Source organism: Botryllus schlosseri, chromosome 2, assembly GCF_051294905.1.
Source record: "Botryllus schlosseri isolate E-star chromosome 2, Bs_hap1, whole genome shotgun sequence".
Classification (NCBI taxonomy): Eukaryota; Metazoa; Chordata; class Ascidiacea; order Stolidobranchia; family Styelidae; genus Botryllus; species Botryllus schlosseri.
The window spans coordinates 17,193,910-17,200,872 of record NC_137237.1 but is presented as its reverse complement, the minus strand read 5'-3'; the positions used below and the strand labels follow the sequence as shown (position 1 = coordinate 17,200,872).

At 39.8% G+C, this 6,963-nt stretch overlaps 1 long non-coding RNA gene across 1 annotated transcript; it reads left to right on the top strand.

Annotated features, from left to right (window-relative positions):
- Positions 1 to 747: 747 nt before the first annotated feature.
- LOC145433878 (uncharacterized) lies at positions 748 to 3,389 on the top strand. Its single transcript, XR_013913217.1, has 3 exons — positions 748 to 1,758; positions 2,140 to 2,270; positions 3,214 to 3,389. It is a non-coding gene; the product is annotated as an uncharacterized LOC145433878 (long non-coding RNA).
- Positions 3,390 to 6,963: the final 3,574 nt, after the last annotated feature.

Sequence of the window (6,963 nt, the reverse complement as noted above, 5' to 3'; positions counted from 1 at the left end):
TGTCTCCGCAAATGTGTAGACTGTCCTGTACGTAATGTTTACCGAAAGCCTCTATATTCCCCACCAGAAACCATTGAATTCCCCACCGTTTAGGAACCACTGATATAGAGTGTGTATTCAGACCAACGGGGCCCAAAGGATGGTGCACGAAAACAGAACCTAACTAAAGAATTATGTCGCAGTCATAAATCATACGTCTACGTGCATGCTTTCCTATACGTTCATCCATAATTTGGATTTAAATGTTGTACTCGATTTATGTCGCTGTATAAGTCCGAAGTAGGTTGTGGTTTCGTGAGCCATGAGTGTATAGGGCGTACTGTATATTCACACCCGTATATCAGGGGGTGGTACACTGGTGGAAATATAGGCCTACACACGCTCTTCGCTAGGAGTGCAGGATTGGATCCGGAGTCGTAATGGTGGCAGAGTGGCCGTAGTGTTGTTTTTATTGAGCATGACCGTTGCCATCCAACATGTTACTGAATGGGTCTTCAGAATTCATGCATTCCGCTTTTGCAATATTTGATGATAATAAGCCTCCGCTGTATAGCGGCGGTATTGCAGCAGCAAGTCAAAACCCTCCCTATCAATCAAAACAATATTTGCTCAACGTCATATTGGTCGGATTCAGTTGAATGATTGTCTTATCCAAGCATGAAAATATGTTAATTTTCAGAATAATTAGATTTCGTTTCAGGGACCCTCAAAGGCAGTGGTTTCGAACCTGTGGTACGCGTACCACACTGTAAAAAATCTGGTAGATTTACTGGGAAATCTCCGTAAATTTTGCAACGAATTACCGGTAGCTGCCAATAACTGTGCGTAGCTTGTAATTTTACATTTTGATATGTAATATTACCTCAATTTAGCTCTAAAGTCAAGTTTCCAGAATTTATTCGCAAAATTACTGACAGTTACTCGTTTCTGAAGTTTACCAGGCTATTGGCAAAATTGATTAGCTTGAAAATCTCTGCAGCCAATGTATACGTGGAACTGAATGTTACTGATATCATTTTCGTGGTGATTTGACCTGATTCAACCTCGTTCGCGAGACTGGGGTCTGTCATACGGAAATTGTTGGCCGTAGTACCAATTTCAGCACAGTACATAGTAGGGTAAAAGAAACAACTGACAATCGTAGATATAGCCACTATATTATATTATAAGGCTGTGGCTATCGGCCGGTCTCGCTGGTTACATTCGTTGTCACGGATAGGACTGATGAGTTGGAATATCAGTTTAGGATGTATAATATTGTTCGGGAAACTAGAAATATCAGCGCCGCATGCTAAGTTGAGCAGTTGTTAATGGCGAACAAGGCGACCTGTAATAGCTTACATTAGGTTACCGTTACGCGTTACTGATTTTTCTGAGATTCGTAGTAAACAACCAACGCACCACTGTGACATCACAAGCAGCGTCTGGTTACGTAAGTACGGTAAGTAGTGACATCACATGGACTAAATATCAATTTATACGCAATTAGATGGGAAAGAAAAGGACTAGATGTAATGATAAATGTTTCTGTAAAAAAAAACGACCTAAATCAAACATTATAACGCAGTGACCAGTAAATATTATTGGTGGCATGTCAGCGGATGAATACCACTTATTTTGAAATCGTTTGAGTGGCGTATCGTCGTCTGGCCATTATAGAGATTTGAGCAAAGGGTGGAGCGAAGCTTGTGCTTGAAGAAAGTGGACACGATCGTTGAAGATTCCTAGGAATGCTGATTGGGATACGCATCGTAAAAGGTACAGTACTACATAGTATTCGTTACCTTGAATATCTACCACTGTGCACACCACCGGGATGACTTTGATTTCATGATTGAAATATTTCATTCGCCGCATTCTCTGTTCTATTTTGGGATGTTAGTCGACCTATATACTGACCTGTGACACCACATACTCTGCCGCGGAGTAGTTGAAACTTTTGGTATGTTTATGTCATTTTGGGCCATAGCATAGGCATGTTTCCATCCACTGCTAGATTTGTTTGGTACACATGCCACCTCAAATGAGGAACCTTTCGCTTCAATACATAAGATCAGTGGTTCTCAACCTGGGGAACGCGAGAAATTGACAAAGTCTGTATGAATTCTGACTAAACATGTGTTTCACAACCATTTTCAGAAGACGATTGTTGAAGATGAAACTTATTTCGTATTCAAGAAAGCTCGCCGAATTCAAACTCCAGCAGTCGCGCTCAACTTCATTTAAGCAAATTTGTGATATTCTTTGAAGATTTAGAGGAATTCCCACGTGTAAGTCATTCATTACTTCATAGCTTTGGCAGTAGCCTAAAGCTCGTTGCGCTGGATAGCTGTTGTTAATAGCTGGCGAACTGCACTGCGTAAGACAGACTTCAATGCAATATAGGTTGCTCGGTTTCGCCCTCAAATAAGCTACCCTATATCAACACAATTTAGTTCAATTCAATTCCAAAACTGATCAAATTGGGCATGGCAGTACAGAAAGACGCCTTGTTCTCTGTAGACACTACCAGCATTAGGGTTAGTCTCAGTGCAACCTACCTTGAAACAAATTGATGTCCTGTCCAATGTTTTTTTGCTATTTTTAAACAAGTTTGGGGAAATTTGTCAAAAATGTTGAAGACTGGAATACGGATTCAATGGCGTAAGACATAAGATCAGGGATGGGCAACCTGCTGCCAGAGATGGGAATTTGTGCGGCCGCCAACATCTAATTCAATTAGTATGTGTTAGCATCCGTCGACATGCAAATTGAAATTACTAATTCACTCCCAATTTTTTTAGAGATTTTAATTATTCTGGAATTTTTTTTCGCGCTCCACGCAATTCAACATAACTTAATTTTTCGATTTTAATATAGTAGCGCCCTTCTAAATCTGACCAGGAATCAGAATCGTGTGCTCCTCACGAAAGAATTTTTTTATGGTACATTTGGGCGATTTCAATATATTTCCACTACCGATACGCTGGACATTGGACAATCCTGATCGGGGGTCAAGAAATAACAGCATGCAATAAAGTGCATGGTGAAGTAGGTCATGAATCTCTGCTATATCATGTAAAAGGCGGAGCCGTCACCACACAATGTATCAGTACCGGTACTTCTAAAATTGTTATATTTTTGTTACCCTCTTTGTCTTAGTAGTCTTTATAATGTCATGTCTAGGTTAGGAACTTTGCTTATTATAGCGACTCACGCATGAATTCTTTTTAGTGGAGCTGCAAGATACTAGCTACACAGAAGGAATGAGGACGAGAAAGAGAAACAATTGGAAGTTTGGCCGATGGTGGGAGACCACTCGTGTTACTGCATGTCTCCTAAAGAAGAATTAGACCTCCAGCCGCAATACTTTTCCATCGATAATCTTCTCATCGTGAATCATGAATGAATATAGTTTGTTCCAATCTCGTTTTGGGGCTGTGAAGAAGCTTTTGCGATATTTTAGCATCAGGTTGTTTTGCGATTATATGGGATGTACGTGAATTTACAAGCTGGTATGTAATCCCGATTTACACAGACAGCATGTATGTAGGTAGGCGGTAAAATTACAGTCTGAGTGGCAAATATACAGGATAAAATGTAGATTGGATATACCGGAGGTGACTGTAACATTACAGTCTGGCGTGTAAAGTGAGATTACCGGACGAATGTAAGTTCAATTTACATTGACCAACGGTAATGTTAAATTACCACGAAATGTCTGGCTACCGTGCTTCCAAACATTTCGCGGTAAATCGAGGTTTTTATTTTTTACAGTGCACTAGTGGTACGCGAAGGTCTTCCAGATGGTACGCGAGTAAAGTCTCTTTTTTGGCCAAAGGGACTTATTAGTTCAGCTTTGTTGAATCTGATAAAGCTTAACTTAGGTATATGAGTCCAAGAGCAAAAAATGGAAGCTTTGTAATTAAGGCAGTCATTATACAATCAATTACAGAGTTGCACCTTGCACGACGAGTCATCAAGATATACTATCTAATCTTGCACACATCAAACATCCGTTTCCGTCTAGACCAGTGGTTCTTAACCGGTGTCCCACGGAAAACTAGGGGTTCCGGAGCCGGTGCCAGGGTTCCGTGAGGTCAAGACAGACACCCAGCTCATACATATGATTTGTGATGATGTAGCCTACGCTATCTTGGCCATCATTTGTTGCAGGCAATTAGGTCCCGAGCAGTAATCGAATTGTGACCCTCGTGTTGGTATACGTCGTGTGCTCGTGTCACTACAGAAACCCCGTCCTTGTGAAATGCCAAATCGATCTCCAATATTTATAAGGATAAGCTCACTTGTAATTATAGCAAGCCGTATCGCGTTGTTGTGTTTCGACCGAACAATATGATTACACCAAAGTTGAAGCCTCTGGCATTTCTGAACTGGTATCTGAATCGGAACAGTAAAAGTCACACTGATTAGCAATAAATATTCATTATAGTATTTTCCTATCGACGGAAAATTACATTCAAATGGTTTCGTACTTTTAATACTCTGTTCATGCACAGTTAATTTTATACACCAGTAATCTATCTAAATGTGTAGTTAGATGTGTATTGTGGTAGGTTTTTGTTTTTATGACGCCGCAGGGAGAATTTGGGGTTCCGCGAAGGCTTGCAAATTAGCGTAAGTGTTCCACAGCTTACTTAAGGTTAAGAACCACTGGTCTAGACGTATTTCATTATTAATGAGGTTCACGCATGTTGTTCTGTAGAAGTTACGAAAACACACATTTATGAACTTGTCAAGAGAAATCATATGTGTACGGGTACGGGTTCCCTGTGTCGCCACAGAGTTTCCAACGAAATAGTGTCCCACAATCAGACATGGGGTGATTACTTCATGATGTAATCGATTGCGATTACGATTACTTCTGAATCACGCCATTACGATTACGATTACGATTACAGCAAAATCGGGAAGTAGTCGATTACGATTACGATTACATTGGAAAAGTAATCATGATTACTCACGATTACATTTATTTTGCTTCTTAGAACTAATCTTAAAAGATATATTGGAAAACAATACAAGGTATGCGATGAAAACAACTAATGAGATAATAAATTTATTTACAGATTATATGCCATTTGCATGTTACGTCATAACGTACCCATTGCCTAACTTTATCCGGGACGATTTATCGCACCCAACGATTTGCATTCTTGCCAGGTCCGTAACTGCCACACCCCAAACAAGTATACAAAAGTATTTCGTAAATGAACATTAATTATTTTAGTATTTTCGAGAGATTTAATTAAATTAAAAAATTTATTCGAGCTTCGCGATTTAATGTCTCTAGATAGCTTGAGTTTGGAATGCATACCTCTTCCCTTAGGAAAAAACGTGCATAACTTATTGGCATTTCGGTGCCGGTCATTACCGCGCCACGACACACCAAAATACATATGCAGTTTTGGCGGCCAACATGCGACTCCACGAAGTGTGCTACCAAAGAAAGAACTTCGCCGAAACTTTGGGTAGGCCTATGTGTCCATTATTAATAGCCGCGCTGGGTAGCCGTGACGAATATAAAGTCCTTCCAATCCGAGCCTCACATTATAAATGCCATCCGGGGCACCCACAGAGGAATTAAGATTTGTGTGTAGTCTCTCCTCTCAAGAAAGTTTTTCATTTAGTCTGCTACGTCTGGGCGACTACAATAGCTTTTGATTATATAATAGACGGGAGTTCACGAATTAACAACATGAAATAAAGTAATTTCTAACAATACTGGATATTATGATTATAAATTACGTGCCCCGGCTCTACCGGTAAATCTGACCATCGGGGGCTGCGAGAGGTTTAATATTTACTGTAGTAACATAATGCAATTACCAATATTATTGACGAAATTCAGTCATCAACTTGAAAAGTGACCGCCCTATGGGGGCCCAAACCAACGTTTGGAGTGGGAAGGCGAATTGCTGTATTGGTCCTGATTCTAGCTACAACCCACACTAACATAGTGTATAAGCAGATAGTAATGGCGGAAGGTCCAAATGTTTAGTAAAGAATTGCGAAATAACGATTGGTGCCCGCTTCAAGTAGAGTCATATGATAATAAGATAAAGTAAACATAAAATTCTGTGTTCCACTTAATACAGATACTGCAATCTGCCGTTACGAGAAACGGCAAAGAACGACTCGGTTATGATGCATATCAGCAGCGCTGTTGATATTTAATGCTTCGTTGTGGAAATCGTGATGTCTCATTTGACGAGTACAAAATTTCAAATCTTTGTCCGGTGTACGTACGTAAGTTGCTCGCCAAGCAGCAACATTCAAACTGCGTTTAACTAGGCATAACCAAACATCACCGCATAAGTTAGTATTTGAAAATATAGGAAGAGAGTGACTATCATTGGTTTATTAGCAATTTTATCAGTTCAATACACCACAAAAAAATGCGATACAATGAAAAGACAGGAAGATGTCGAAGCGACTTGGAGTTGTCAATGGAATCAGACACCCACCTTGTGACTATTATCCTGCTGCGAGGTAGTGGCGTCTGGAGTGTATTGATTTTATAAACTGGTATAAAGCATGGCGGGTGTTCTTACAATCACACTAAAATATAGGCCTACATCGAATATCTATTTAGTATGTCTGGATACTTCTTACGCAATGACGAGCAAAGTTAATTCTTCTGACGTAATAATGTGCAGTGACGTTTAAAAATCAGACATTTGTGCTAACCTGGTATAATATCTCTTCCTTGTTCACGAATGTTCAGTTTACGCACAAATAAAAAGTAATCGTTCTTTCACGAAGAAATTGATTAGATATAGGAAGTAGTCGATTACGATTACGATTACTTCGGATTTTTTTCGAATGTAATCGATTGCGATTACGATTATTTGAATATGCTGTAATCGTCGTAACCGATTGCGATTACTAATCGTGATTACCCCATGTCTGCCCACAATTGTGTTTTTTTTTCATAACGCCACAATTGTAGCTCAGAAATCC